The sequence below is a fragment of the Phyllobates terribilis genome, unplaced genomic scaffold (assembly GCF_046119375.1).
Source record: "Phyllobates terribilis strain yellow unplaced genomic scaffold, ASM4611937v1 Scaffold_13__5_contigs__length_258822181, whole genome shotgun sequence".
Classification (NCBI taxonomy): Eukaryota; Metazoa; Chordata; class Amphibia; order Anura; family Dendrobatidae; genus Phyllobates; species Phyllobates terribilis.
This window is the reverse complement of record NW_027362773.1, coordinates 66,404,974-66,421,469: the sequence shown is the minus strand read 5'-3', so window position 1 is coordinate 66,421,469 and position 16,496 is coordinate 66,404,974.

Sequence of the window (16,496 nt, the reverse complement as noted above, 5' to 3'; positions counted from 1 at the left end):
AGGTCAAGGCATGACTACAATCAACATTGTGCGATGATCAGGATGAAGTGTCTTGGCAATCAAGAAGTATGTAGCTGATTCACAGTACACACGTGTGCGTGCTGATAAGGGCAAATTGAGGACTCTTTCCTACAGGCAATTACGTCAGGTTGAAAGAGCAGCGGCAAAAAAGCCTTGTCATAGCAGCAGACAAGTTTTTGAAGCTGCTTGTGCCTCCAACGTCCCCCGAACAACAAGATGCAGGGTCCTTCAGAGGTTTGCAGCTGTGCATACGCCATCCTGTCGACCTCCTCTATCCACTTCACACAAGCAGAAACGGCTCCAGTGGGCCAAACATTACATGAAGACTGATTTCAAAACTGTTTTGTTCACGGATGAGTGCCGTGCAGCGCTCGATGGTCCAGATGAATGGAGTGGAGGATGGCTGGTTGATGGACACCCCACGCAAACACGGCTACAGCGCCAACAAGGAGGAGGTGGAGTAATGTTTTGGGCTGGAATCATGGGGAGAGAGATTGTCGGCCCCTTTAGGATCCCTGAAGGCGCTAAAGATGAACTCCATAATGTATGTGGATTTTCTCAAACAGCACTTCCTGCCATGGTTCAAGAAGAAGAACCGTGTATTTCACAGCAAGATCATTTTTCTGCATGATAATGCACCATCTCATGCTGCACATAAAACATCTGCATCTCTGGCTGATATGGGCATAAAAGGGGACAAACTTATGGTGTGACCCCCATGCTCCCCTGACCTCTACCCCATTCAGAACCTTTGGAGCATCATTAAAAGGAGTGTCTATGATGGCGGGAGGCAGTTCACATCTAAGCAACAGCTCTGGGAGGGTATTCTGTCCTCATGCAAAACAATTGAAGCAGAAACCATCCAAAACCTGACAAATTCAATGGACGAGAGAGTTCAGAAGCTCCTTTCGAACAAGGGGTCCTATGTGAAAATGTAACATCACCTAGAATAAAGTATTGAGTTGAAAACTGTTTGATTTCAGTTTCTAACAACCTGCTAATGCTTATAATTTCAAAAATGACCATTTTTTTGGTCTTTATTAAAATGAAAAGGTTGATCGAAAAGTTTGGGGGATCTAAGAGTGTGGCAACCCAGTAGTCATGATTACTTCGAATTCTGACAATATGAGGGTCATGCTGCAGGTAGTGCAGCAAGAAGGCACTTATGTGTCTTGCGCATCTCGGAGCCCCAAAATTATTTTCCGGGCTAGATGCAGCTAAAAATTATTTTTAATTTTAAATCTGGTGAAGCTTATTATAGATGGCCTAATAGGATCAGTGCTGCACACTGCTACAAAGCCCAAATTATTTTCCAGTCAAGATACAGATAAACATGATTAGTAATTTGAAAGCTTAAAACGGTTGGTAGGGTGATTTTAACCAATCATCAAGCTTTTACTCTCCCCAGGATGACACAGGGGTAGAAAAGTCGTTTCGGATCCATGATTTGTTCATCTTTATGAACGTGAGTCTGTCTACATTATCAGTGGAGAGCCGCGTGCGCTTATCTGTCAGCACACCACCAGCAGCGCTGAACACACGTTCAGACAGAACGCTGGCTGCGGGGCATGACAAGATCTCCAAGGCGTAAGTGGCTAGCTCCGGCCATTTATCCAGATTGGAAGCCCAAAAAGAGCAAGGGTCCAGTGACACAGTCGTGGCTTCAATGTTTACTTGGAGATACTCCTGTACCATCGTCTCTAGGCGTTGACTATGTGTCAGACTTCTTGTCTCCTGTGGCCTTGCAAAGGATGGGCTAAAAAAGTGGTGAAATGATTCCGCAAAATTGATGTTACCAGCAGATACTGTGGTTCTGTTACGGTTTGAGTGCTGAACACTTGACGGTCCCACGGTTGGCAAGTTGGAACTGTGAGATTCACTACGTGCACCACTGGTATTTTGTGGAAAAGCACATGTAAGATTCTGCAACAGTCTCTGCTGATACTCCTGCATGCGTGCATCCCTTTCTATGGCAGGAATAATTTCTGCAAATTTACTTTTGTACCGGGGATCTAACAGTGTGGCAACCCAGTAGTCAGGATTATTTCTAATTCTCACAATTCGAGGGTCATGTTGCAGGTGTTAGAACCTTGCTGTTAGGTTTTTTTTCCTTTGCTGGTCACATGACCTTGTTGGCCTATTTAATCCTGCTCCGCCCTTCTGGCTTTGCTGGACTTCATTGTATATCTACTTTCTAGCTAGCCTGTGCTCTGTATCTAACTCTGTTAGTTTGCTTGGTCTACGGACCTCTATGTTCTATCTATTTTGTTTGTTCGTCTGTCTGCTACTATTTCTGTTAGGAGGTGTCCCATATTCCTCCCAGTCCTTAGTACTTGTAGGGATTCCCTCCTCAAATCTATAGGTCTCCGTACAGACTAGATTAGGACTTTAGCAGGTCTGATCGCAGGATCAGGTTCCCTGTTACATCGTAGGGATTCAGCTGAGTCTTATAGTAGGGACAGATCTCCTCTCTTTCCTTAGCTTTGGTAGCAGAACATAACAGTAAGTCCAGCCTGCAAATTCTCTAAGGAAAGATTTTTTTTTTTTTTTTGTTCCATCATGGTGTCGGTTCAGGATTTGGCTAAACACCTGCAGGGACTCTCTCTGGAAGTGGCCGAGCTCCGTCAGCACGTGAGTAACTGTCCTGGAGCATATTTCTTGGAGCCTAAGGTATGTTTGCCGGATTTATTTTTTGGTGAACATCGAGAATTTTTTCATTTAAAAATGCATGCTTATTGTATTTTCGTTTGAGACCCAAGTCCTCTGGGGATGAATCCCAGCGCGTAGGGTTCATAATGTCACTTTTGCGCAAAGAGCCTCAGGAGTGGGCCTTTTCTTTGCAACCTAGTGATACATGCTTCAGATCAGTGGATAGTTTTTTTTCTGCTTTAGGACTATTATATGATGATCCTGACCGTGTGGCATCAGCTGAGACTGAGCTGAGACGTTTAAAACAAGGATCAGGTAATGTCGAAAAATATTGTACTCATTTTCGTCGTTGGTCCACTCAAACAGGGTGGAACGATTCTGCTCTGAAAAGTCTATTTCTTGCTGGGCTCAGTGAAAGGGTTAAAGACCTGCTAATTGCTTATCCTACACCTGAGGATTTGCAACAGGCTATGCAATTAGCTATACGGGTGGATAGAAGACTGCGTGCTAGGGTTAATGAGAGCAAATCCTCTGCTATGTCAGTTTCTGGTTATGATAATGTGTGTACTAACAGTGGTGAACCGATGGAGATTGGATCGGTGGCACCTCGCTCTCAAGAAAAAGACCGTCGTTTTTCAGAAGGCTTGTGTTTCTATTGCGGAAAATCTGGTCATTTGATTAAAGGCTGTGAGCTTCGTATGAAGAAAGAAAAAAAAATGGTCTGTCACGCCCGTATTGCCTGTTTAAATTCCAAGGGTATATTCTTAGCTGCTTCCACGATTGCTCAGGAAAAATTAATGGAATTTCGGGTGTTTGTTGATTGCGGGTCTACACTGAATGTAATTGATGGGGGATTCGTGGAAAAACTCAATTTAAAACCTGAACCTTTATCATCCCCCATTGCTGTGGTTTCTGTGGATGGCTCCCCTTTGAAGAATATTACTCTCAAGGTCAGTGAATTTCCTCTCACTATTAATGGTGTTCACCATGAGAAATTGGATTTGGTAGTGTTGAATAACTTGCCTTCTCCAGTAATATTGGGTTTGCCCTGGTTAAAATTTCACAATCCTGTACTGGATTGGTCTACCAGTGAAATTAAATCCTGGAGCCATAAATGTTATGACAAGTGTTGTAACGGGCGTATTGCAGCTTTGGATAGGGGAGAATTGCCTGTTCCTATTCAGGATTTTTGGAGAGTTTTTTCTGAGAAGGAATCGCAGGTTTTGCCTCCCCATAGAGACTATGATTGTTCTATTGAATTTGTCCCTGGAGCGACTCTTCCTAAAAGTCGTTTATTTAACCTTACCATTCCTGAGAGGAAGGCTTTGGAGGAATACATACAGACAAGTTTGGCCGCCGGTCACATTAGGCCCTCTAAGTCTCCTGTGGCGGTTGGATTTTTTTTTGTAAAAAAAAAGGACGGCGGTTTACGTCCTTGTCTGGATTTTCGTGAGATTAACAAAATTACGGTACGCAATCCTTACCCACTGCCATTGATTCCTGATCTGTTTAACCAGTTATTGGGGGCCAAGTGGTTCTCTAAAATTGACCTTAAGGGGGCATACAATCTGTTGCGTATGAAGGAGGGTGATGAATGGAAGACTGCTTTTAACACTCCTGTGGGTCATTTTGAGAATCTGGTTATGCCTTTTGGTCTTACTAATGCTCCTGCATTTTTTCAGAATCTGATTAATGACATCCTTAGACCTTTGATCGGTAAAAATGTGGTTGTGTATTTGGATGACATTTTGATTTATTCGCCAGATCTGGAGTCTCATTGGCGGAGCGTGCGTGAGGTATTACAGTTATTAATGGACAATTCGCTTTTTGCTAAGCTGGAGAAATGTGAGTTCGCTGTACAGAGAATTAGTTTTTTGGGCTACATTATCTCCAGCAAAGGTTTTGAGATGGATCCGGTTAAGGTTCAGGCTGTGCAGGAATGGCCTAGGCCTATTGGTTTGAAATCGATACAGAGGTTTTTGGGTTTCGCCAATTACTACAGAAAATTCATAAAAAATTTTTCTAGTATTGTCAAACCTCTGACTGATCTCACCAGGAAAGGTGCTGATGCGGTTCAGTGGTCTTCTGAGGCCATTGAAGCTTTTGTGTATCTCAAGGAGAGGTTCACCTCTGCTCCCATCCTTATGCAGCCTGATGTTACTAGGCCGTTTTTGGTTGAGGTTGATGCTTCCTCTGTGGGGGTTGGCGCAGTATTGTCTCAGGATAACGGGGATGGATTACATCCCTGTGCCTTTTTTTCAAACAATTTTTCGGAGACTGAACTAAATTACGATATTGGTAATCGGGAATTATTGGCTATTAAACTCGCATTTGAACACTGGCGCCACTTCTTGGAAGGTGCGGAATTTCCCGTTTAGGTTCTTACGGATCATAAAAATCTGATATATCTTGATGCTGCCAAGCGCCTGAATGCCCGTCAGGCTAGGTGGGCACTGTTTTTCTCGCGGTTTAATTTCTCCGTTACTTACATCCCTGGTACTAAGAATGTTAAGGCGGATGCCTTGTCTCGCAGTTTTTCTCCCATAGTCGGTGCTGAGAAAGAGGAAAACATTTTACAAGAAGGTGTTGTGATAGCTGCTTTAGACTCCGTTTTGGAAGATGAGATTCTTAAAGCTCAGGAGAATGCCCCATCTAACACTCCTCATGGGAGGTTGTTTGTGCCTGGGACCTTTAGGAGAGATTTGTTTGTTGAGTGTCACGAATCTCGGTTGGCAGGTCATCCCGGAATCTCTGAGACCAAGAGACTGGTGGGTCGCAGTTTTTGGTGGCCTGGATGGCAGAAGGAAGTCATTAAGTGGGTGCGCCAATGTACTATATGTGCTAGATCTAAGTCCTCACATACTCCTGCTGCGGGGTTGCTTTGTCCTTTGGAGGTCCCCAGTGCTCCTTGGACACATTTGGCTATGGACTTTATAACTGACCTTCCCTCCTCTGAGGGTTTTACTGTCATCTGGGTGGTCGTGGACCGTTTTAGCAAGATGTGTCACTTGGTTCCCTTCGTCAAACTGCCCTGCGCTAAAACTCTCGCTAAGGCCTTTGTCAAGGAAATTGTCAGACTTCATGGCGTTCCTACTGACATTGTTTCTGATAGGGGTCCTCAGTTCGTGGCTCGTTTTTGGCGTGCCTTTTGTGACAGGTTGGGAATTCATTTGTCGTTTTCGTCCGGATATCATCCTGAATCTAATGGCCAGACAGAAAGGAAAAACCAGGATGTTGAGCAGTTCTTGCGTTGTTTTGTGGCAGACAATCAAGAGGGGTGGTCTGAGTTTCTGCCACTTGCCGAATTTGCTCTGAACAATCATACATCTTCTTCTGCTGGTTGTTCGCCTTTTTTTTGTTGTTCTGGGAGACATCCGTCGTTTGGGTCGTTCTCCAAGTTGGGATCTGCCGTGCCTGAGGAGGAGAATTTTTCCGGTGATTTGGAAAGAGTTTGGACGGATGTGCGTGGTAATCTTCAGGAGGCCAACAGAAAATCTAAAGACTACTTTGATAGGAAACGACAGGAGGTTTTGTTCGCTGTTGGTGACATGGTTTGGTTGTCCTCTAGGAATCTGCGGTTGAGGATTCCTTCTAAGAAATTGGGTCCCAAGTTTGTAGGGCCCTTTAAGGTGCTTCAGGTTGTCAACCAATCTGCTGTTAGGTTGGAGGTTCCTACCTCCTGGAGAATTAATCCGGTCTTTCATGTCTCTCTGTTAAAAAAAGCTGTTGTGTCGGATGGTGACGCCTCTGCCTCTGTTCCTCCGGTGGTGGAGGACGGGGAATATGAAATTTCTCGCATCCTTGACTCTAGACGGTATAGAGGTAGTTTGCAGTATCTTGTGGCCTGGAAAGGTTTCGGACCCGAGGATAACTCTTGGGTGAGGTCAGATGATGTTTCCGCGTCCAGACTTATCAGAGCGTTTCACAGGAGATTTCCTGATAAGCCTGGTCCTAGGGGATCCGGAGGATCCTCTTAGAAGGGGGGGTACTGTTAGAACCTTGCTGTTAGGTTTTTTTTCTTTTGCTGGTCACATGACCTTGTTGGCCTATTTAATCCTGCTCCGCCCTTCTGGCTTTGCTGGACTTCATTGTATATCTACTTTCTAGCTAGCCTGTGCTCTGTATCTAACTCTGTTAGTTTGCTTGGTCTACGGACCTCTATGTTCTATCTATTTTGTTTGTTCGTCTGTCTGCTACTATTTCTGTTAGGAGGTGTCCCATATTCCTCCCAGTCCTTAGTACTTGTAGGGATTCCCTCCTCAAATCTATAGGTCTCCGTACAGACTAGATTAGGACTTTAGCAGGTCTGATCGCAGGATCAGGTTCCCTGTTACATCGTAGGGATTCAGCTGAGTCTTATAGTAGGGACAGATCTCCTCTCTTTCCTTAGCTTTGGTAGCAGAACATAACAGCAGGTAGTGCAGCAAGAAGGCACTCATGTGTGTTGCGCATCCAGGAGCACCAAGTCCCTGTTGTGTTGGTGGCGAGGTAACAATCATGCTTCCTTCCTCTGTCCTCTCCCCCCAACCTCGCACAACAGAAATGTGATCAAGGTCTCCCTCATCTGATGAGTCTTCCATCAGTTCGTCCTCCACTTCTTCCTGGGCTCCTGCACCTTCCTCACTAGTTTGGCTGCTACCATGCGCCCTGGTTAAACCATCTCCCCCACCCTCACATGCCTGCCGCCTTGGTGCTGCCGACCGTCTGGACCTTGCAGATGTTAGCCCTTCCGCATACAACTCCTCCTCCTCTACTTCCTCCACCTCCTCTTGTGCCACCACCTGACTCCGAATTCTGTTTAACATGTGCTCCAGCATGTAAATCACCGGAATAGTCATGCTGATAATGGCATCGTCAGCACTAAACATCTTCGTCGCCATTTCAAAACTGTGCAGAAGGGTGCATAGGTCCCTGATCTGAGACCACTCCTCCAGCGTGATTTGCCCCACCTCTGAATCTCGTTGGCCCAGGCTATACGTCAGAACGTATTGCACCAGGGCTTGTCGGTGCTGCCACAGTCGCTGCAACATGTGCAGAGTTGAATTCCACCGGGTAGGCACATCGCATTTTAGCCGGTGAAGTGGCAGGCCCAACGACTTCTGTAGAGATGTAAGTCGCTGAGCTGCGGGATGCGAACGGCGGAAGTGAGCACACAGCGACCGTGCCCTCTGCAGAAGGCCATCTAGTCTGGGATAGTGGGCTAAAAATTGCTGGACAACCAGGTTCAACACGTGAGCCATACAAGGCACGTGTGTGACATTGCCCCGGCGAAGGGCCGCACCCAGGTTTGCAGCATTGTCGCACACGGCCTTCCCTGGTTTCAGGTCCAGTGGAGACAACCATTCATGAAATTGGTTCTCCAGAGCTGACCACAACTCCTCAGCTGTGTGACTCACATTTCCCAGACATTTCAATGTAAAAACCGCCTGATGACATTGAGCCCTACTGCCAGCATAGTAAGGAGGTGTGCAGGATCCCTTCTGCGCAGTTAGAAAGCTTGTGGCATGACCAGACAGGCTTTGGGTGCAGGTGGAAGACCGAGAGGAGGTTGAGGAGGCAGAAGCAGTGGAGGAAAAATGACATAAAGAGGATTGACGCACAACTCGTGGGGACGGCAAGACTTGGACAGCAGCCCCTTGTCCAGCTGTCACCATAGTTACCCAGTGCCCAGTCAGCGACATGTAACGCCCCTGTCCATGCCTACTCGTCCAAGTGTCTGTGGTGAAATGCACCCTGTCACACACAGAGTTTCTCAAAGAAGCGGTGATGTTGTGTGCGACATGCTGGTGGAGCGCAGGCACACCTTTCTTTGAGAAGTAGTGCCGACTGGGCATCTGGTACTGGGGCACTGCGACGGACATAAGGTCTCGAAAATCCTCTGTGTCCACCAGGCGGAAAGGCAGCATTTCTGTAGCCAAGAGCTTGCAGATGGTGAAATTCAACCTCTTAGCTTTCTCATGGCTAGGAGGAAATGGTCTTTTACTTGTCCACATCTGAGGGACCGAGGGCTGGCTATTGTGCTTAGACGGGGTTGATAAGGGTGTCCCCGGCAAACTGCCGGTCTGTGAGGAAGATGCAGGCGGACATGTTAGGTTGCCTTGATCCAAAGGTGGTGCTATCGATGTCGGACAGCGCTCAAGACCAGCTGGTGTTACCACCTCCAAAGAAAATGATGACCTGCCAATCACGCTGGCTGTTGCGGGTAAAGAGGTGGCAGGTCTGCGCCCCAAAACAGGTGTGACTGCTGTCCCCCCAGTCACAGAGGATGAAGAGGCCGCGGATGCACAAGATATGGCAGACGGTGGTTGGCCCGGCCGGCTAGACCGCATTGTAGCACACTGAGCTTCCCACTGCAACTTATGCTTCATGTCCATGTGCCGGTTCATGCATGAAGTACTCAAACTATGTATTTTTTGGCCTCTACTTAGCTTTTGCTGACAAATGTTACAGATAACACGAGTTGGGTCATCTTTATCGATCTGAAAAAATGCCCAGGCTATGCAAGGCTTAGCACCCATGCGACCTGAAGAGCCACCACGACTTGTGGTGAGAGGCAGAGTTGTGTTTGAGGATGCAGTTGTTGACGTGCTTCCAGTACTACGTCTCTGTCCAGGAAGGCGCAACCTGACCTCGTCGTCACTAGCATCTTCCTCCACCTCCTCTGCTGACCTCATCTCTTGGCTGACTGTGGGTTGACAGTAAGTGGGATCTCCGACCTCATCATCATCACCCTGTGCGTTATCACACCCGTCGTCCTCAGAGCCAACCTGTTCCTGCCCTGACAAAAAACTAAAGTTGTCGCTCCAATCAGGTATTTGAGTCTTATCATCGTCTTCCTCATTGTCTCCACCAACAGGAGTTACAGTTTGGGAATGAGGGTCTACATTATGGTCAGAACCTTCTGCGTCTGGTCCTGGATCCGACTCATAAAGATTCTGGGCATCAGTGCAGATCATTTCCTCGTCTGGATTCACAGAAGCGCTGGAGTCGACCTCTGATTCCCAGGCTATAGTATGAGTAAACAGCTCTGCAGACTCAACCATCTGTTCTACCTCATACTCAGACGGGCAGCTGGAGATTTGGGAGCTGTGAGGAAGCAAGTGCGATTTGGGTGACACCTTTGAGGACTGGAGTATTTGTGATGTTGAAGTTGATGTGGAGGAGAGCCCACTTAAAGGAGCACTTGATATCCGTTGAAGCACCTGCTGTTTTTGTGCCTCATCTGGAATTTGTAGCGATTGGCGTGGCCGTAAGAAAGGGATCTTATCACATTGTCCGCTAAAAGAAGTAGACATTTTAGTTTGGCTGGAAGATGGTCTTTCTTCTGCACCTACCCCACGGACACAACCTTTTTTCCCCTTCCCAACACGCCTATTCCCCTTTCCACCAGCAGCAGGCCCTTTTCCACTCATTTTGGTGGTTAACTAATTCACAACTCTGGAGTTGTTTGCACAAAAAAACAATGGATGGTAACCGAGCAGAGCTGAGTGGCCAAACTGTGGTATTAGGCCAAAACTATTGGCTGGGTTAGATGCAGAAAAAAATTATTTTTAATTTGCAACCTGATGGAGGTCAGTATAGATGGACTAATAGACCAAGTCCCACACACCGCTAGAAGCCCAAATATTTTTTCAGAGCTAGATGCAGAAAATTTTTTTATTCAATTTGCAACCTGATGGAGGTCAGTATAGATGGACTAATAGACCAAGTCCCACACACTGCTAGAAGCCCAAATATTTTTTCAGAGCTAGATGCAGAAAAAAATTATTTTTAATTTGCAACCTGATGGAGGTCAGTATAGATGGACTAATAGAACAAGTCCCACACGCTGCTAGAAGCCCAAATATTTTTTCAGAGATAAATGAAGAAAAAAATTATTTTTAATTTGCAACCTGATGGAGGTCAGTATAGATGGACTAATAGACCAAGTCCCACACACTGCTAGAAGCCCAAATATTTTTTCAGAGCTAGATGCAGAAAAAAATTATTTTTAATTTGCAACCTGATGGAGGTCAGTATAGATGGACTAATAGACCAAGTCCCACACACCGCTAGAAGCCCAAATATTTTTTCAGAGCTAGATGCAGAAAAAAATTATATTCAGTTTGCAACCTGATGGAGGTCAGTATAGATGGACTAATAGAATGATGCTATGCCCAAAAGATTTTACTTCACTAGGTGCAGTAAAAAAATTGGTATTCTATACACAGGTGGTATATCTTGCAACACAGATAGGCTACTCCACTGACTAACACACTCTGCAATAGGCCAAAAAGGATTAGCTTTGCTAGATTCAGCCAAATGCTGTGAAAAAAACTTGCACAGCACTAGCACAGACCTGCCTGGCAAAAACTGATAGGAACTGATGTAACCTAGTCCTGAAAAGGACTCCAATTACAATTAGTCTTTACTCCCACAATCTATCTATTTAAGAGCACAGACCTGCCTGATAAAAGTCGTAGGAAATGCTGTAACCTAGTCCTTAAAAGGACTGCAATCACAACTATTCCCTACTCCCAAGCTATCTGTATATTTGTGCGAAAATTGGCTTGAAATTAACAAGGTATATCGCACACAGCAACAGCGGTGCCGTCTAACACGCAGCTGCAGCAGTGAGAAAATGGTGGCGACGGGGAAAATGGCTTGGTCTTATAGGGCAAGGACATGTGACATACACTGCCAATCACACATGCCCTTGCTTGTGTGAAAAAAAGCACTTCGCTCCGTGTGTGCGCTGCTGATAGGCTGACAGATTGCACCTCCCCACTGCAAATGCGGGAAAGAGAAAAAAAAATGGAGATCTTCATTGTTCCTGCAGAGATCCATCCCCTGCCCCTCCCCCCGCCCCGCTGTACACTCAAACTGCGTATTAACATTAATTTTCATCATTACTGAGAAAAAATCCAGTTATGATTTTGGTGCACGAACAGTTATCGAACATAACCTCGAACAGCCGAATTTTTATCAAATTGTTCGTGTTCGCCGACCGGCTCGAACACCGCCCAAAACAGCTCGAATTTGAGATTGGCGAACAGTTCGAGTAGAACAACGCTCATCTCTAGTAATCACTCTGGATCTCCCTGACGAGGACCCTGAAGACGAGGACCCTGAAGACCAACCCGAAGAAGACGAGGACCCCGAAGACGATGACCCTGAAGACGAGGACCCTGAAGACCACCCCGAAGAAGACGAGGACCCTGAAGACCAGCCCGAAGAAGACGAGTACCCTGAAGACCACCCCGAAGAAGACAAAGACCCCGAAGACGAGGACCCAGAAGAACAACCCGAAGAAGACGAGGACCCCGAAGACGAGGACCCCCGAAGACGACGACCCTGAAGACCACCCCGAAGAAGACCAAGAAGATGACCCTGAAGAAGTTGACCAAGAGGACAAAGAAGAGAAGACAAGCACCAAGATACAGAAGAACAAGAGACAGAAAAGCAAGAAGCAGAAATACAAGAAGCTGCAGAACAAAAAGCGGAAGAACATTAAGCATAAGACTAAAAATCAGAGCAAAAGATAATATCTAAATTATAAGCAGAAGATGACTAAGCAGTGTATGGGGGTGAGTCCGTTCCTCCTCGTGGTGCCCCTGGAAAAGACCTGCTGCTGCAGGCCAAACTGAACGCGGACAAATCCTGTTGTAAATCTTTTGTGACGGGCAGAACGAAAGGTGTAATGTCCAACCTTTTATAGATAACAACTACAGGAATGCCTGTCACAAATAAGAATATGATGAAGAAGAAGAATATGAAGAAGATGAAGAAGTAGAATATGAAGAATGTAAAAAAAAGAATAATACGAAGAAGGTGAAGAAGAAGAAGATGAAGAAGGTGAAGAAGAAGTGGATGAAAAAGATGCTGAGGATGATGAAGGAGAAAGTGTGGGAGAAGTAAAAAAGAAGGTGAAGAGCATAGAAGTAGTGAAACATAAATATCTGACAAAATATAAAAATACTTAACATAGTCAATGTTTCCGTAACTCAGAACTAGTGTTGAGCCACCCCCGTAGTGTTCGAGTTCGGTTCGGTTCGTCGAACACCCGTGTGTTCGCCGAACTGTTCGTCGAACTGTTCGTCGAACACCTTCGAACACCGTTAAAACCAATGGCAGGCAAACAAAAACACATAGAAACACATAGAAAACACCTTCAAAGGTGTCCAAAAGCTGACAAACTGCTCTGAAGACACAACTAACACATGGAAAAGTGACAAGTACATATAGTCATGCGAAAAGAAAAGAGGTGGAGGAGTAAAAGGAGGGGGAGACACAGATATAGGCATGTCATGCCCTTCTAAAATCCAAAAAGTGAGAAGCCGACACGTTCAGTCCGCTCCTGCCCGTGCCACCTCCGTGTCGCCGGGTTTGTGCCAGAGCCGCGGTGAACCCTCTCCAAATACTGATGCCTGTCCGCTGGTGGGTCGAGCGAGCCCCCCTGTGGTGGAGGCAGCTCTAAGCTTTTTAATTTAAATTGTCTCTCTAATTTGAATGAATACACTTTAAATCCATTTACAAGGATCTATTGGAGGGCAAGTCTCATGCCAGCAGCCGCGTAATTCCAGCTCCAGTAGCGTCCACTAAAGCTGCTGCAGTTAAAAAGCTTTTATAAGGATCGAGCTCGGCTGTCCACCGCAAGGCATCCTACTGCCAGTCCCAGCCCCTATGCCTTGGGGTGCCTCCTGATGCTCTTGACTGAGTATCCCGTGGTCCCGAAGCATTTCCTTTGAAAAAATTAAGTGTCCAAACTACAGGTGGTGTAGCTTGCTTAACAGCCGGGATAATCCGCTGACTAGCATACACTGCTACTAGGCACAAAGTATTTCCTGGGCTAGATGCAGTTAAAAATTTGTAATTAGATACTCTCGTTGGATGCTGAGAAAGCATTCCATAGAGTCTCCTGGCACGCCATATATGATTCTCTTAAAAAGCTTGGGGTAGGGGTCTAGGGGACCCTTTTATAGCCAAAATCACGGCCCTGTATCACAATACGTCACCTAGGCTGAAGATAAATGGAGCTGTATTACCCTGAGGGCTCGGTTGCTACAGAGGTATTGCACCTCACCCAGAGGTGTGATATCTCACTCTCAGGTAAGGATGGAGTGTGGATCAGGACCCGACACCTGCATGCATTACACCACATTGCCGTGGGGCAGGGCGACCAATATGCCCCTGAGATGGGCACGACAGTCCCTGTCCCTGGCTGGAGTGGGGGGAGGGAACACTGAGGAAGGGGAACCCTGTAGTGCAGGAGCAGGGAGGAAGCAGTTCCTGGGTGCATTGAGAAGGGAGTATAAAAGGTGGGCACCATCTTAGTTCAGTGCAGAGAAGTCTGAGCAGAAGTGGCAGGGAGCAGGGGCTCTGCATGAGCTCTGCTCCAGAGGCGGGCCTAGTAACAGAGGCCCAGGCCTGGAAGAGGGAGAAGGAAGAAAGAGGAGCGGAGAAGGCTCCAGGAACGAGGAACGAAGGGATTCCAGGGGTGCGGACGGGCGAGTCGCCACCGCACGCCCGAATCCACCTGCGTGGAGGGGTCAGGCCAAAGGGGGAAACCGGTCCCCGAAACTAGTGGAGGCAGGAAACGACCCTCAGCTAGAAACCGGAGGCTGTGACATTTTATGTGGCGCAGCCCCTCGCTACACCCGCTAGGAAGGCACCACATAGGGTCAGGGAAACTGGCGCCAAGTTTACCAAGAGGAGGCCCGAGGCAGCCAGACAGAAGGGTTGGTAAGAAAGGCCAGACAAAGGACACACAAAGGGGGTCCTGTGAAGTGCTCCAAAGTTATCTGGGAGTTGTCTGAGCCCCTCACCTGGTGAGCACAGTACGACGTGGGCAGCCGTTACCTGCAGACGTGGTCTGGATAATAAGAACTGTGAGTAAAGGCCCTGGACTGCATCACTGACTCCGTGTCGTTACTGCTGCTGCCCTGCACCATCACCCCCATCCTCCGCATACACTGCCCTGAGGCTATACTCCTCCCGTGGGGAGTTATGCTACGCTCTGCTGCACCCACAACACCAGCCTCAGCGGTCTGCCCTGGAGCGGCGGTTCACTCTGACCGCAATCCACGGGTGGCGTAGTCGGACATTTAAACATCAAAACCACATAAATAGTTCCGCCACTGGTTTGACCGCCCTGAGCCACGGAACCGGGTCGCCGCCACGGAGACTACAACCACCAGCATCCACCAAAAAGGGTCCGGCTCCGGGTGTCCCAAGGCCCAGGGGGCGCGTCAGAACATTTTCATCACCTTTCACAATCACCAATGGGACAAGGCAGGGATGTTCTCTGTCCCCTCTCTTATACATCCTAGTGACGGAGCACCTGCTCTCATCAATTCGCCATAACCCCAATATTAGGTGGATTGAGGTGGGAGGCACCGAGTACAAGTGCTCTCTATTTGCTGATGATGTCCTAGTATATATCACTCAATCACTTATATCCATCCATGCTGTTATGGCTGAAATAGATCACTTTGTTACATGGTCAAATTTTAAAATCAATGCAGCGAAGTCTGAGGCCCTCGATGTCTCCCTCCCCAAATCCATATAGGATTCCATCCAGTCCAACTTTCCCTTTGCCTGGCCCTCACAGGGTATCAAATACTTAGGAATTCCTATTCATAGAGACCTCTCCCATCTATGTTATCTTAATTTTGGGCCCTTTATTGAACAACTCCATACAGACCACGGTTGGCAAGTTAGAACTGTAAGATTCACTACGTGAACCACTGGTGTTTTGTGGAAAAGCACATGTACACTGTGTTCCAAATTATTATGCAAAAAGTGTTTAGGAGTGATAAGGGAAGAATTTGTTTGTTTGTCAGTTAAACTCATTGATGGTGATGTGTGTCAGGGCTCTTTATATCACTGTAAGCAATTGCAGACACCTGTGCTAATTAGTTTGGCAGGTGTGTCCAATGAAAGGCAAGACTACTTAAGAAGGCTGTCTCACATTATTAAGCAGCCTACATTTTCTGCCAAAATGGGAAAGAAAAAGGATGTGTCGGCTGCTGAGAAGCAACAAATTGTGGAGTGTTTAGGTCAAGGCATGACTACAATCAACATTGTGCGATGATCAGGATGAAGTGTCTTGGCAATCAAGAAGTATGTAGCTGATTCACAGTACACACGTGTGCGTGCTGATAAGGGCAAATTGAGGACTCTTTCCTATAGGCAATTACGTCAGGTTAAAAGAGCAGCGGCAAAAAAGCCTTGTCATAGCAGCAGACAAGTTTTTGAAGCTGCTGGTGCCTCCAACTTCCCCCGAACAACAAGATGGAGGGTCCTTCAGAGGTTTGCAGCTGTGCATACGCCATCCTGTCGACCTCCTCTATCCACTTCACACAAGCAGAAACGGCTCCAGTGGGCCAAACATTATATGAAGACTGATTTCAAAACTGTTTTGTTCACGGATGAGTGCCGTGCAGAGCTCGATGGTCCAGATGGATGGAGTGGAGGATGGCTGGTTGATGGACACCCCACGCAAACACGGCTACAGCGCCAACAAGGAGGAGGTGGAGTAATGTTTTGGGCTGGAATTATGGGGAGAGAGATTGTCGGCCCCTTTAGGATCCCTGAAGGCGCTAAAGATGAACTCCATAATGTATGTGGATTTTCTCAAACAGCACTTCCTGCCATGGTTCAAGAAGAAGAACCGTGTATTTCACAGCAAGATCATTTTTTTGCATGATAATGCACCATCTCATGCTGCACATAAAACATCTGCATCTCTGGCTGATATGGGCATAAAAGGGGACAAACTTATGGTGTGACCCCCATGCTCCCCTGACCTCTACCCCATTCAGAACCTCTGGAGCATCATCAAAAGG